At 40.5% G+C, this 16,144-nt stretch overlaps 1 pseudogene; it reads left to right on the top strand.

Moving 5' to 3' along the window:
• Positions 1–12,139: 12,139 nt before the first annotated feature.
• LOC132351081 (small ribosomal subunit protein uS8-like) lies at positions 12,140–12,527 on the top strand (annotated as a pseudogene).
• Positions 12,528–16,144: the final 3,617 nt, after the last annotated feature.

Below are 16,144 nucleotides of genomic sequence, written 5' to 3'. Positions count from 1 at the left end.
TGTGAACATGTTTTCGATTCTCTAGGAGTGGGACTGACGTTGTGCAGCTCATAAGTGTATGTCCGTTTTAATGCATCTCATGTGGAGCTCTTTACACACATAAAGGTTTCAGCCTGGGCTTGGGACTTGAGTGAGCAGACAGAAACCTATCTCACTAACAACACGTGGTGGGATCCAAGTCAGCTGGAAAGCCCAGCCAGAGTTCCACTAGCAATTCTTTTTCCTCTCTCCCATGCCCTGAGAGGCTCAATGGTTTCTTCAATTCAAAGATGCTGTCTATTTGATAACAATTCAGAGGGCTGGGGTAGGGGAAGTGGTGGCAGGAAAGTTTCTTTTGATATTGATTGTAAGATACCTCTTGATTTTAAAAAGTTAAATTGCGAGTGTCAGGTTTAATCCTTTCAACAACCCCATCTCCATCTTCTCTATGAAGAAAGTAAGGCTCGAGATTGGAACCAAGATGGTGGAGTAGAAGGACGTGCTCTCACTCCCTCTTGCGAGAGCACCAGAATCACAGCTAGCTGCTGGACAGTCATCGACAGGAGGACACTGGACTTCACCAAGGAGGATACCCCATGTCCAAGGACAGAGGAGAAGCCACAGTGAGACGGTAGGAGGGGTGCAATCACAGTAAAATCAAGTCCCATAACTGCTGGGTGGGTGACTCACAGACTGGATAACACTTATACCACAGAAGTTCACCCACTGGAGTGAAGGTTCTGAGCCCTACGTCAGGATTCCCAATCTGGGGGTCCGGCAACGGGAGGAGGAATTCCTAGAGAATCAGACTTTGAAGGCTACTGGGATTTGATTGCAGGACTTCGACAGAACTGGGGGAAACAGAGACTCCACTTTTGGAGGGCACACACAAAGTGGTGTGCACATCGGGACACAGCAGAAGGAGCAGTGACCCCAGGGGAGACTGAACCAGACCTACCTACTAGTGTTGGAGGGTCTCCTGCGGAGGTGGGGGGTGGCTGTGGCCCACCATGGGGACAAGGACACTGGCAGCAGGAGTTCTGGGAGGTACTCCTTGGTGTGAGCCCTCCCAGAGTCTGCCCGTTAGCTCCACCAAAGAGCCCAGGTAGGCTCCAGTGTTGAGTTGCCTCAGGCCAAACAACCAACAGGGAAGGAACCCAGCCCCACCCATCAGCAGTCAAGCGGATTAAAGTTTTACTGAGCTCCCCCCACAAGAGCAACAGTCAGCTCTACCCACCACCAGTCCCTCCCATCAGGAAACTTGCATAAGCCTCTTAGATAGCCTCATCCACCAGAGGGCAGACAGTAGAAGCAAGAAGAACTACAATCCTGCAGCCTGTGGAACAAAAACCACATTCACAGAAAGATAGACAAGATGAAAAGGCAGAGGGCTATGTACCAGATGAAGGAACAAGATAAAACCCCAGAAAAACAACTAAATGAAGTGCAGATAGGCAACCTTCCAGAAAAAGAATTCAGAATAATGATAGTGAAGATGATCCAGGACCTTGGAAAAAGAATGGAGGCAAAGATCGAGAAGATGCAAGAAATGTTTAACAAAGACCTAGAAGAATTAAGGAACAAACAAACAGAGATGAACAATACAGTAACTGAAATGAAAACTACACTAGAAGGAAACAATAGCAGAATAACTGAGGCAGAAGAACGGATAAGTGACCTGGAAGACAGAATGGTGGAATTCACTGCTGTGGAACAAAATAAAGAAAAAAGAATGAAAAGAAATTAAGAGAGCCTAAGAGACCTCTGGGACAACATTAAACACAACAACATTCACATTATAGGGGTGCCAGAAGGAGAAGACAGAAAGGACCAGAGAAAATATTTGAAGAGATTGTAGTCGAAAACTTCCCTAACATGGGAAAGGAAATAGCCACCCAAGTCTAGGAAGTGCAGAGAGTCCCATACAGGATAAACCCAAGGAGAAACACGCCAAGACACATAGTAATCAAATTGGCAAAAATTAAAGACAAAGAAAAATTATTGAAAGCAGCAAGGGAAAAATGACACATAACATACAAGGGAACTCCCATAAAGTTAACAGCTGATTTCTCAGCAGAAACTCTACAAGCCAGAAGGGAGTGGCATGACATACTTAAAGTGATGAAAGGGAAGAACCTACAACCAAGATTACTCTACCCGGCAAGGATCTCATTCAGATTTGATAGAGAAATCAAAAGCTTTACAGACAAGCAAAAGCTAAGAGAATTCAGCACCACCAAACCAGCTCTACAACAAATGCTAAAGGAACTTCTTTAAGTGGGAAACACAAGAAAAGAAAGGGACCTACAAAAACAATCCCAAAACAATTAAGAAAATGGTCATAGGAACATACATATCGATAATTACCTTAAACGTGAATGGATTAAATGCTCCAACCAAAAGACACAGACTTGCTGAATGGATACAAAAACACGACTCATATATATGCTGTCTACGGGACACCCACTTCAGACCTAGGGACACAGACTGAAAGTGAGGGCATGGAAAAAGATATTCCATGCAAATGGAAATCAAAAGAAAGCTGGAGTAACAATACTCATATCAGATAAAATAGACTTTAAAGTAAAGAATGTTACAGGAGACAAGGAATGACCAGGGGATCAATCCAAGAAGAAGATATAACAATTATAAATATATATGCACCCAACATAGGAGCACCTCAATACATAAGGCAACTGCCAGCAGGTATAAAAGAGGAAATCAACAGTAACACAATAATAGTGGGGGCCTTTAACACCTCACTTACACCAATGGACAGATCATCCAAAATGAAAATAAATAAGGAAACAGAAGCTTTAAATGACACAGTAGACCAGATAGATTGAATTGATATTTATAGGACATTCCATCCAAAAACAGCAGATTACACTTTCTTCTCAAGTGCGCATGGAACATTCTCCAAGATAGATCACATCTTGGGTCGCAAATCAAGCCTCAGTAAATTTTAAAAAATTGAAATCGTATCAAGTATCTTTTCTGACCACAATGCTATGAGATTAGAAATGAATTACAGGGAAAAAAACGTAAAAAACACAAACACGTGGAAGCTAAACAATACGTTACTAAATAACCAAGAGATCACTGAAGAACTCAAAGAGAAAATCAAAAAATACCTAGAGACAAATGACAATGAAAACACGATGATCCCAAACCTATGGGATGCAGCAAAAGCAGTTCTAAGAAGGAAGTTTATAGCTATACAAGCCTACCTCAAGAAACAAGAAAAATCTCAAGTAAACAATCTAACCTTACACCTAAAGGAACTAGAGAAAGAAAAACAAACAAAACCGAAAGTTAGCAGAAGGAAAAATATCATAAAGATCAGAGCAGAAATAAATGAAATAGAAACACAGAAAACAATAGCAAAGATCAATAAAACTAAAAGCTGGTTCTTTGAGAAGATAAACGAAATTGATAAACCGTTAGCCAGACTCATCAAGAAAAAGAGGGAGAGGACTCAAATCAATAAAATTAGAAATGAAAAAGGAGAAGTTATAACAGACACTGCAGAAATACAAAGCATCCTAAGAGATTACTACGAGCAACTCTTATGCCAATAAAATGGACAACCTGGAAGAAATGGACAAATTCTTAGAAACGTATAACCTCCCAAGACTGAACCAGGAAGAAATAGATAATATGAACAGACCAATCACAAGTAATGAAATTGAAACTGTGATTAAAAATCTTGCAACAAACAAAAGTCCAGGACCAGATGGCTTCACAGGTGAATTCTATCAAACATTTAGAGAAGAGCTAACACCCAGCCTTCTCAAACTCTTCCAAAAAATTGCAGAGGAAGGAACACTCCCAAACTCATTCTATGAGGCCACCATCACCCTGATACCAAAACCAGACAAAGATATTATAAAAAAAGAAAAATACAGACCAATATCACTGATGAATATAGATTCAAAAATCCTCAACTAAATACTAGCAAACAGAATCCAACAACACATTAAAAGAATCATACAGGGGCTTCCCTGGTGGCGCAGTGGTTGAGAATCTGCCTGCTAATGTAGGGGACACGGGTTCGAGCCCTGGTCTGGGAAGATCCCACATGCCGCAGAGCAACTAGGCCCGTGAGCCACGCCTACTGAGCCTGCGCGTCTGGAGGCTGTGCTCCGCAACAAGAGAGGCCGCGATAGTGACAGGCCCACGCACCGCGATGAAGAGTGGCCCCCGCTTGCCGCAACTAGAGAAAGTCCTTGCACAGAAACGAAGACCCAACACAGCCAGAAATAAATAAATAAATTAAAAAAAATAATAATAACAAATGTTCAAGTACAATTGGTGTCTTTAAAAAAAAAAAAAAAAAAAAAAGAATCATACGCCATGACCAAGTGGGATTTATCCCAGGGATGCAAGGATTCTTCAATATACACAAATCAATCAGTGTGATACACCATATTAACAAACTGAAGAATAAAAACCATATGATCATCTCAATAGATGCAGAAAAAGCTTTTGACAAAATTCAACACCCATTTATGATAAAAACTCTCCAGAAAGTGGGCATAGAGGGAACCTACCTCAACCTAATAAAGGCCATATATGACAAAACCACAGCAAACATCATTCTCAATGGTGAAAAACTGAAAGCATTTCCTCTAAGATCAGGAACGAGACAAGGAAGTCCACTCTCACCACTATTATTCAACATAGTTTTGGAAGTCCTAGCCACAGCAATCAGAGAAGAAAAAGAAATAAAAGGAATCCAAATTGGAAAGGAAGAAGTAAAACTGTCACTGTTTGCAGATGACATGATACTATACATAGAGAATCCTAAAGATGCTACCAGAAAACTACTAGAGCTAATCAATGAATTTGGTAAAGTTGCAGGATACAAAATTAATGCATAGAAATCTTTTGCATTCCTATACACTAATGATGAAAAATCTGAAAGAAATTATGGAAACACTCCCATTTACCATTGCAACAAAAAGAATAAAATACCTAGGAATCAACCTACCTAGGGAGACAAAAGACCTGTATGCAGAAAACTATAAGACACTGATGAAAGAAATTAAATATGATACCAACAGATGGAGAGATATACCATGTTCTTGGATTGGAAGAATCAGTATTGTGAAAATGACTATAGTACCCAAAGCAATCTACAGATTCAATGCAATCCCTATCAAACTACCACTGGCATTTTTCACAGAAGTAGAACAAAAAATTTCACAATTTGTATGGAAACACAAAAGACCCCGAATAGCCAAAGCAATCTTGAGAACGAAAAATGGAGCTGGGGGAATCAGGCTCCCTGACTTCAGACTATACTACAAAGCTTCAGTAATCAAGACAGTTTGGTACTGGCACAAAAACAGAAATATAGATCAATGGAACAGGATAGAAAGCCCAGAGATAAACCCACACACATATGGTCACCTTATCTTTGATAAAGGAGGCAAGCATATACAGTGGAGAAAAGACAGCCTCTTCAATAAGTGGTGCTGGGAAAATTGGACAGGTACATGTAAAAGTATGAAATTAGAACACTCCCTGACACCATGCACAAAAATAAACTCCAAATGGATTAAAGACCTAAGTGTAAGGCCAGACACTATCAAACTCTTAGAGGAAAACATAGGCAGAACACTCTATGACATACATCACAGCAAGATCTTTTTTGATCCACCTCCTAGAGTAATGGAAATAAAAACAAAAATAAACAAATGGGACCTAATGAAACTTCAAAGTTTTTGCACAGCAAAGGAAACCATAAGCAAGACGAAAAGACAACCCTCAGAATGGGAGAAAATATTTGCAAACGAATCAACGGACAAAGGATTAATCTCCAAAATATATAAACAGCTCATTCAGCTCAATATTAAAGAAACAAACACCCCAATCCAAAAATGGGCAGAAGACGTAAAAAGACACTTCTCCAAAGAAGACATATAGACGGGCACGAAGCACATGAAAAGATGCTCAACATCACTAATTATTAGAGAAATGCAAATCAAAACTACAATGAGGTATCACCTCACACCAGTTAGAAAGGGCATCATCAGAAAATCTACAAACAACAAATTCTGGAGAGGGTGTGGAGAAAAGGGAACCCTCTTGCACTGTTGGTGGGAATGTAACTTGATACAGCCACTATGGAGAACAATATGGAGGTTCCTTAAAAAACTAAAAATAGAATTACCATATGACCCAGCAATCCCACTACTGGGCATATACCCAGAGAAAACCGTAATTCAAAAAGACACATGCACCCGAATGTTCATTGCAGCACTATTTACAATAGCCAGGTCATGGAAGCAACCTAAATGCCCATCGACAGACGAATGGATAAAGAAGATGTGGTACATATATACAATGGAATATTACTCAGCCATAAAAAGGAACGAAATTGAGTCATTTGTTGAGACATGGATGGATCTAGAGACTGTCATACAGAGTGAAGTAAGTCAGAAAGAGAAAAACAAATATCGTATATTAACGCATGTATGTGGAACCTAGAAAAATGGTACAGAGGAGCCGGTTTGCAGGGCAGAAGTTGAGACACAGATGTAGAGAACAGACATATGGACACCAAGGGGGGAAAACCACGGTGGGGTGGGAATGGTGGTGTGCTGAATTGGGCGATTGGGATTGACATGTATACACTGATGTGTATAAAATTGATGACTAATAAGAACCTGCAGTATAAACAAACAAACAAACAAAACAACTAATACTAAACTTTCATTGGGTTATTTGTATGGAAATATGTTAATATAAATGTTTCAGACATTACATGAAATTTCTAAAAATCTTATATGTTCTGGTATAATGTTATAAGTCATAATCCTAGTTATTACTTTAAAATGTATATCTCAGAAATAACTAATTTTCTTGACAACTGCATTATTATGAACTTTCATCAAATCTTTAACCGTGGTCATTTTTAAGTCTTTTGTCATTTACAGACAGTTCTGGGTGTACTCTGATGCTTTTGTAAATATGTTCCTATAAAAGGGTTTCATCTTCAGGAAATTCATGGAAAAGACTCTGACAAGTACAGGTTTCTGGTAACTGACTGTACTGCTGAACTGAATGAATAAGCATGTTCAGAACACTAATGGAAAACTGATGAATTCATAAAAGTGCTAACAAAAGTTCAAGATAAAAAAAAATTAATTACATGGGACTGAGTGAACTGATGAGGATGAGTATAATTTTTGTGACTTTCTGTTTGAATTTAAAAAAAGAAAAAATCCGACAAGGACTCAGAGGCAAAGAATATACAAATCAATTTTCACTGCAAAGTAAAGGAGCTGTTACAGTGGAGGATTACTCGACTGAATGCCAATATTATGACATAGCATGAGTGTGTTTCGTGTTTGGTAATTGCAATCATTGTTGCTTTTGTTGTGGTCATCCATGTACAATGCTTGGTGTCAGTCTATCTCTTGTAAAAATAAAATACAGTGTGTGTGTGTGTGTGTGTGTGTGAAAAAAAAAAAAAGACAATATGGTACTGGCACAAAAACAGAAACATAGATCAATGGAACAAGATAGAAAGCCCAGAGATAAACCCACGCACCTATGGTCAACTAATCTATGACAAAGGAGGCAAAGATATACAATGGAGAAAAGACAGCCTCTTCAATAAGTGGTGCTGGGAAAACTGGACAGCTACATGTAAAAGAATGAAATTAGAACACTCCCTAACACCATACACAAAAATAAACTGAAAACGGATTAAAGACCTAAATGTAAGACCAGACACTATAAAACTCTTAGAGGACAACATAGGAAGAACACTCTGACATAAATCACAGCAAGATCTTTTTTGATCCGCTTCCTTGAGTAATGGAAATAAAAACAAAAATAAACAAATGGGACCTAATGAAACTTCAAAGCTTTTGCACAGCAAAGGAAACCATAGACAAGACAAAAATACAGCCCTCAGAATGGGAGAAAATATTTGCAAACGAATCAACGGACAAAGGATTAATCTCCAAAATATATAAACAGCTCATGCAGCTCAATATTAAAGGAACAAACACCCCAATCCAAAAATGGACAGAAGACCTAAATAGACATTCTCCAAAGAAGACATACAGATGGCCAAGAAGCACATGGAAAGCTGCTCAACATCACTAATTATTAGAGAAATGCAAATCAAAACTACAATGAGGTGTCACCTCACACCAGTTAGAATGGGCATCATCAGAAAATCTACAAACAACAAATGCTGGAGAGGGTGTGGAGAAAAGGGAAACCTCTTGCACTGTTGGTGGGAACGTAAATTGATACAGCCACTATGGAGAACAGTATGGAGGTTCCTTAAAAAACTAAAAATAGAATTACCATATGGTGCAGCAATCCCACTGCTGGGCATATACCCCGAGGAAACCATAATTCCAAAAGACACATGCACCCGAATGTTCATTGCAGCACTATTTACAATAGCCAGGTCATGGAAGCAACCTAAATGCCCATCGACAGACGAATGGATAAAGAAGATGTGGTACATATATACAATGGAATATTACTCAGCCATAAAAAGGAACGAAATTGAGTCATTTGTTGAGACGTGGATGGATCTAAAGACTGTCATACAGAGTGAAGTAAGTCAGAAAGAGATAAACAAATATCGTATAGTAACACATGTATGCGGAACCTAGAAAAATGATACAGATGAATCGGTTGCAGGGCCGAAGTTGAGACACAGATGTAGAGAACAAACGTATGGACACCAAGAGGGGAAAACCGCAGTGGGGTGGGGATGGTGGTGTGTTGAATTGGGCGATTGGGATTGACATGTATACACTGATGTGTATAAAATTGATGACTAATAAGAACCTGCAGTATAAAAAAACAAAAACAAACCAAAAAAAAACAACTAATACTAAACTTTCTTTGGGTTATTTGTATGGAAATATGTTAATATAAATGTTTCAGACATTACATGAAATTTCTAAAAGTCTTATATGTTCTGGTATGTTATAAGTCATAATTCTACTTATTACTTTAAAATGTATATCTCAGAAATAACTAAATTTCCTTGTCAATTGCATTATTATGAACTTTCATCAAATCTTTAACTGTGGTCATTTTTAAGTCTTTTGTCCTTTACAGACAGTTCTGGGTGTACTCTGATGCTTTTGCACAAATGTTCCTATAAAAGGGTTTCATCTTCAAGGAATTCATGGAAAAGACTCTGACAAGTACAGCTTTCTGGTAACTGACTATACTGCTGAACTGACTGAATAAGCATTTTCAGAACTCTAATGGAAAACTGATGAATTCATAAAAGTGCTAACAAAAGATCAAGATGAAAAAAAAATTAATTACATGGGACTGAGTGAACTGATGGGGATGATTATAATTTTTGTGACTTTCTGTTTGAATAAAAAAAGAAAAAATCCGGGGCTTCCCTGGTGGTGCAGTCGTTGAGAATCTGCCTGCCAATGCAGGGGACACGGGTTCGAGCCCTGGTCTGGGAAGATCCCACATGCCGCGGAGCAACTCGGCCCGTGAGCCACAATTACTGAGCCTGCGCGTCTGGAGCCTGTGCTCGGCAACAAGAGGCCGCGATAGTGAGAGGCCCGCGCACCGCGATGAAGAGTGGCCCCGCTTGCCACAACTAGAGAAAGCCCTCGCACAGAAACGAAGACCCAACACAGCCATACATACATACATACATACATAAATAAAAAGAATGTAAGCAGACAAGAATAGCATTAAAAAAAATAAAAAAAAAAATAAAAAAAAAGAAAAAATCCCACAAGGACTCAGAGGCAAAAAATATACAAACCAATTTTCACTGCAAAGTAAAGGAGCTGTTACAGTGGAGGATTACTGGACTGAATGTCAATATTATGACACAGTATGAGTGTGTTTTGTGTTTGGTAATTGCAATCATTGTTGCTTTTGTTGTGGTCATCCATTTACAATGCTTGGTGTCAGTTTATTTATCTCTTGTAAAAATAAAATACAGTGTGTGTGTGTGAAAAAACAAAAAAAAAGAAGAAAAAGATGTGGTACATATATACAATGGAATATTACTCAGCCATAAAAAGGAACGAAATTAGGTCATTTTGAGACGTGGATGGATCTAGAGACTGTCATACAGAGTGAAGTAAGTCAGAAAGAGAAAAACAAATATCGTATATTAGCGCATATATGTGGAACCTAGAAAAATGGTACAGATGAACCGGTTTGCAGAGCAGAAATTGAGACACAGATGTAGAGAACAAACGCATGGACACTAAGGGGGTAAAGCGGCGGAGGGGTGGGGGTGGTGGTTGGATGAATTGGGCGATTGGGATTGACATGTATACACTAACGTGTATAAAATGGATGACTAATAAGAACCTGCTGTATAAAAAAAAAAAATCAGCAATGAAAAAAAAGAAGTTAAATTGCTTGGGGAGGGGAGAGAGATTACTGCATTTTTAGACTTGGGGAGATTACAGTCTTACATTTAAAGGTTACCCCCAGAGGCCAACCCAGTCCTTTTATAGAGGAGGAAAAGGAGGGATGGCTCCATTGCTTGGACAACAGCGTAGGCCAAGCCTTACTGCTGAGGCTGCAGCGAGAAGGGGTGTAGACACAGAAGTAGCAGGCAAGGCTGGGCCGGTGGTCCATCTACTGAGCATCTCTGATGTGACTTCTAGGGCCAGCCCGTGGAGAGAAAGGTTACTCTGTGCTACATCAGACACTAAGCAATAGGGATCTGCTCCTTAATTCTGCACACCATGATGTCACAGGAAAGGCTGAGGAGCTCCAAGTGGCAGAGCCCAGAGAACTCTGGACTCCAAGCCCAACCCTGTTCTTTCCATAATGACACGTATTACTTCACCTCCCTGGGCCTTGGTTTCTCGATCTATGCAGTCAGGAGAGTGATCCCTTCCCTGTCTGAGTCACTCTGTCATTATCAGGACCAAGCAAAATGAGTTAATAAGGAGGTGAGCGCTCTTTAAAGTGAAGGACACATGTGGGTGATGACTTATTATGGGCCTGGATTCATTTAAGCTCACTGATCTATTCATGCCACAGATATTAATAAGTACCTGGTTATAGTTTAACCTCAACTACCTCTTAAAGTAAATACCACTGCATTTTTATCACCTACTGTATACTTTGTCTAAGTCACTCTGTCTAATTTCAAAAGAAGTTCCTTAGGCTTCCCTCCTAGTACTCATGTCTCCTACTCCCTGCCCAATACTCACGTCTTCCTGAAACTTGGGTCTTTACAGTGGTCTCCTTCTCAGGACTGTTTTGACTCATTTATGTTTTGGCTGAGATCTCAAGGTCAGTACCACATGCAGCATGCACCACTAACTACTACAGATCAACAGAGTAAACAAATCTGGTTTACTTCTAAAGCTTTTTCCAACAGTGCCCAGCAGACACTTTCTAAGACAGGGCAAATTCTTTCAGCCTTCAGTAAAGATTTAAGAACTTGAGGTAACTTCTTCAAAGCATTCACTTAATGTTGTCTTTCCACCACCATATGCCAAGCTCACAAGGGAGACACATATCACCCCTTTGATATTCTAACGACTTTGTAATTATACAACTGGCAAGAAAGGAAACTGAAAAGTTAAAGGCACAACCCAGATGTCCCTTGGTGGATGAAGGGATAAATAAAATGTGGGATATACATACAATGGAGTACTATTCAGCCTTAAAAAGGAAGGAAATTCTGATACATGTTGTAACATGCATGAACCTTAGTGACATTGTGCTAAGTGAAATAAGCCAATCACAAAAAAACAAATTCTGTATGATCTCACTTATATGAGGTACCCAGTGTAGTCAAATTCATAGAGAAAGAAAATAGAACAGAGATTACCAAGGGCTGGGGGGAGGGGAGAATAGGGAGTTATTGTTAAATGGGTACAGAGTTATAGTTTGGGATGATGAAAAAGTTCTAGAGATGGATAGTGGTGATGATTGCACAACAGTGTGAATGTACTTAATGCCACTGAATTTTACACTGAAAATGGTTACAAAGGTAAATTGTATGATGGATATTTGGCTGTTTGGCTTCCTTCTAGTGTTTGACTATTATGAATAAAGCCACTAAAAAAAGTTAAAGGCAGCCTTTAGAATGTTGTGATATAGTAAGGGGAAACATAGGTCATAAAAGACTGTCATGCTCTTTCCACCATCTTTCCGTGCCACCATAATGGTGCACATGAACATCCTGGCCAAGGTTCTCAAGATCATCAACATTGCTGAGAAGAGAGGCAAACACCAGGTTCTTACCAGGCAGTGCTCCAGAGCTATCATCTGGTTTCTAACTGATGATAAAGCATCCATTAATGACCACAGAGTTGGGTAAATTGTTGTGAACCTCACAAGCAGCTTAAACAGTTGTAAAGTGATCAACCCCAGATTTGGTGTGCAATTTGGTGATCTAGAATAATGAGAGACTACCTGATCCCATCCCATCCTTTGTACTGGTGATCTTGGCTGGCATCATAGACCATCTTGCGGAATCAAGATGAAAACACACAGGAGGGAAAATCCTGGGATTCTTTTTCTCGGGATGTAACACATACATACAAACATAATGCCTCAGTGAATAACAATAACAAATACTATTATTTCTTTCTTAATAAAATAATGATATATACGATTATATATGCACATAGTAAAAAGTCTTAGATAATATTCACCAAAATGCAAATAGTGAATAATTCTGCATGGTGGGATTATGAATAATTTTTAAAAATAAATTTATTTATTTTTGGCTGCATTGGGTCTTTGTTGCTGCGTGGGCTTTCTCTAGTTCCGGCGATCGGGGGCTACCCTTCGTTGCGGTGCGTGGGCTTCTCATTGCAGTGGCTTCTCTTGTTGTGGATCACAGGCTCTAGGCGCGGGCTTCAGCAGTGTGACATGCGGGCTCAGTAGTTGTGGCTCACGGGCTCTAGAGTGCGGGCTCAGTAGTTGTGGCACACAGGCTTAGCTGCTCCGCAGCATGTGGGATCTTCCCAGACCAGGGCTCGAACCCGTGTCCCCTGCATTGGCAGGCAGATTCTTAACCACTGTGCCACCAGGGAAGCCCAACAAATAATTCTATTATTTTTATGTTTTAACTGTTACAAAACAAAAATTCAACTGAATAAATTTGAAGAGCTAATTGGCTTTATTCAATGATTCATAAATCGAGCAGCATCTCATCTAGTAAATAGAAGGGCGCTCCAAGGAGTTGTACAAAATGGAAGGTTTTTTTTTTGTTTTTTTTTAAAATTAATTAATTAATTAATTAATTTATTTAGGCTGTGCTGGGTCTTCGTTTCTGTGCGAGGGCTTTCTCCAGTTGCGGCAAGTGGGGGTCACTCTTCATTGCGGTGCGTGGGCCTCTCACTATCGCGGCCTCTCCCGTTGCGGAGCACAGGCTCCAGAGGCACAGGCTCCAGACGCACAGGCTCCAGACGCACAGGCTCAGCAACTGTGGCGCACGGGCCTAGCTGCTCCGCGGCATATGGGATCCTCCCAGACCAGGGCTCGAACCTGTGTCCCCTGCATTGGCAGGCGGATTCTCAACCACTGCGCCACCAGGGAAGCCCCGAAAATGGAAGGTTTTTATAGTCAGAAGGAGGGTGGGGCGAGGAAGTTATTAGCAAAAGAAAAGAAAGAATTGTTTCAGGCCAGGTCGTCTTCTTTTTTGGGGGGAAGCAAATGCCAGGGGTCTTCTACAGATTATCTCCCTAGTGCTGATCAGATTGTCTATTTGAAGGTCGCTTTCTGGGGAGAGGTTGAAACTGCAGCAAAATCTTGGTTTGCTGACATGGGGACAAATGACTCCATTTGGGGCTTTTATTTCTTTTTAACAGTACAAAAAATACATAAAGTTATTTTCTAGTGTATATGTCTGCTTCCCCTAGTCATGGCAGAGAACTTAAGTAAGGAGGCATGGCTTTTCATTCCAGTGATCTGTTTCTTTTCCATTATGTTCTTAGGTGCTTACATGTTGTGAGGAGCTGTGGTTCAGAGGTGGAGCCTGTGGCCTTGGAAAAGTCACTGAACCCTCTGAGCCTCTGTTCCTTCACCCATTAGATGAGAATAGTAGTAATAATAACAACAACAATAAAACCTACCTTTTGGTGTTGTGCAGAGGTGTGTGGTATGATAAGAAAGCACTCAAATGAAATTGATGTCACTCTTTATTACAGAAAGTACTGCTAGCATCCAGATTACCACAGGAAGTAGGGTTGAGGAGAATATTTTCAAAATTCTCTCCATTCTAGCCAACTGTAATCAGTTAAATTGAGGCTGCCACTGATCTCCACCACCAGTCCATTCCTCACTCCGCCTCCCAATCTTTGATCTTTAATGACTTGAATGTGCTAAGGAACAACCACTAGGGGGCACAATTTCATCACTTGAGAGCCTGAGTCCCATTGCCCTAATTTCTTACCAGCGCATTTTACCATCCAAAAATTCTGTGAATACGAACCTAAGTATTAAGGAAGCTTTCCAGTGGAGAGAAACCCAAGGTCACAGGCTCACGGCTCCACCCTTTTATGGGTCTCCTCCCCCCACCTCCTTTCCTCCTCTCTGTTGTAACTGGCACCAGTTCCCCTCCCCTTTGGCGGGTAGGGCCCTGTTTTGCTTACTCAGCCAGACGTTGCCAGAAAGGAACTATTTTCCCCTTGTGGGCTGTGAGGCTAAACGTTATTTGTCCTGCTCAAGGCTGCTATGGGACAATATTTAGTTTGAAGGACTTTTTTCTTTGCTTTGATTCAGCTCAAGGTGGCTACCAAGGTCAGCAGCTGTCTCCCTGTTTCTCTTCAACCTACCAACTTCTTAGCAGGTGGTTTAAGACCATTCCTTTAAATTTTTTTTTCACTTGAGTGGTGATCAAACTAGCCCCATTAATTTACTGTGGACAATGACACTTGTAGGCAAATCCCTGCTTTGCTTCTCAGACTTAGAAGGCTCGCTGCCCCTTTTCTTCCTGCTGCTAAGATTTCTTTTTTTTTTAATTTAATTTATTTATTTTATCTATTTATTTTTGGCTGTGTTGGGGCTTTGTTTCTGCTCACGGGCTTTCTCTAACTGCGGCTATAGGGGGCTACTCTTCGTTGTGCGCGGGCTTCTCATTGTGGTGGCTTCTCTTGTTGCGGAGCACAGGCTCTAGGCACGCGGGCTTCAGTAGTTGCAGCACGCAATCTCAGTAGTTGTGGCTCACGGACTCTAGAGCACAGGCTCAGTAGTTGTGGCACACGGGCTTAGTTGCTCCACGGCATGTGGGATCTTCCCAGACCAGGGCTCGAACCCGTGTCCCCTGCGTTGGCAGGCAGATTCTCAACCACTGAGCCATCAGGGAAGCCCCTGCTAAGATTTCTAAAGACAGCAATTCTCAAACTTTGGTGTGAATAAGAATCATGTGGATGGACTTCCCTGGTGGCGCAGTGATTAAGAATCCGCCTGCCAATGCAGGGGACACAGGTTCGAGCCCTGATCTGGGAAGATCCCACATGCTGCAGAGCAACTAGGCCCGTGCGCCATAACTACTGAGCCTGCGCTCCAGAACCCACGAGCCACAACTACTGCGCAGCTACGAAGACCCAACGCAGCCAAATAAGTAAATAATTAATTAATTTTAAAAAAAGAATCATGTGGAGGAGCATGTTAAAAGTGCAGATTTCACCACTTCACACCCATTAGGACAATTATATAAAAAAAAAAGAAAAGAAGTGAGTGTTGGAGAGAATGCAGAGAAATCGGAACCCTGTACATTGCTGGTAGGAATGTAAAATGGTGTCGCTGCTGTGGAAAACTGTCTGATGGTTCCTCAAAAAATTAAACATAAAATTACCATATGATCCAGCAAGTTCACTTCTGGGTATATACCCAAAAGCATTGAAAGAAGGAACTTCAACAGATATTTGTACGTCTGTGTTCACGGCAACATTATTCACAATAGCCATGAGAAGCAATGCCATTCCCTAACATTGGGAAGGGGGTTGTGATGCATCTCACAGACTTTAGCAGTTTTATTTTGTTATTCAGATATGTTTAAAAAATCCTCCTAGAAGAATTTATACTATGCTCTGTTAAAAGGACTAGGATTTGTGGCAGAAGGTGAAGGGGAACTTTCACTTTTCATTCTGTTTACTTCTGGGTTGTTTGTTTATTTTACATTGGGAGGCCCTGTTTTACTTTTGCACTTAGAAGAAAA

This window comes from Balaenoptera ricei, chromosome 16, assembly GCF_028023285.1.
Source record: "Balaenoptera ricei isolate mBalRic1 chromosome 16, mBalRic1.hap2, whole genome shotgun sequence".
Classification (NCBI taxonomy): Eukaryota; Metazoa; Chordata; class Mammalia; order Artiodactyla; family Balaenopteridae; genus Balaenoptera; species Balaenoptera ricei.
The sequence above is the reverse complement of the archived record's forward strand: the minus strand, read 5'-3'. Positions and strand labels throughout refer to the sequence as shown.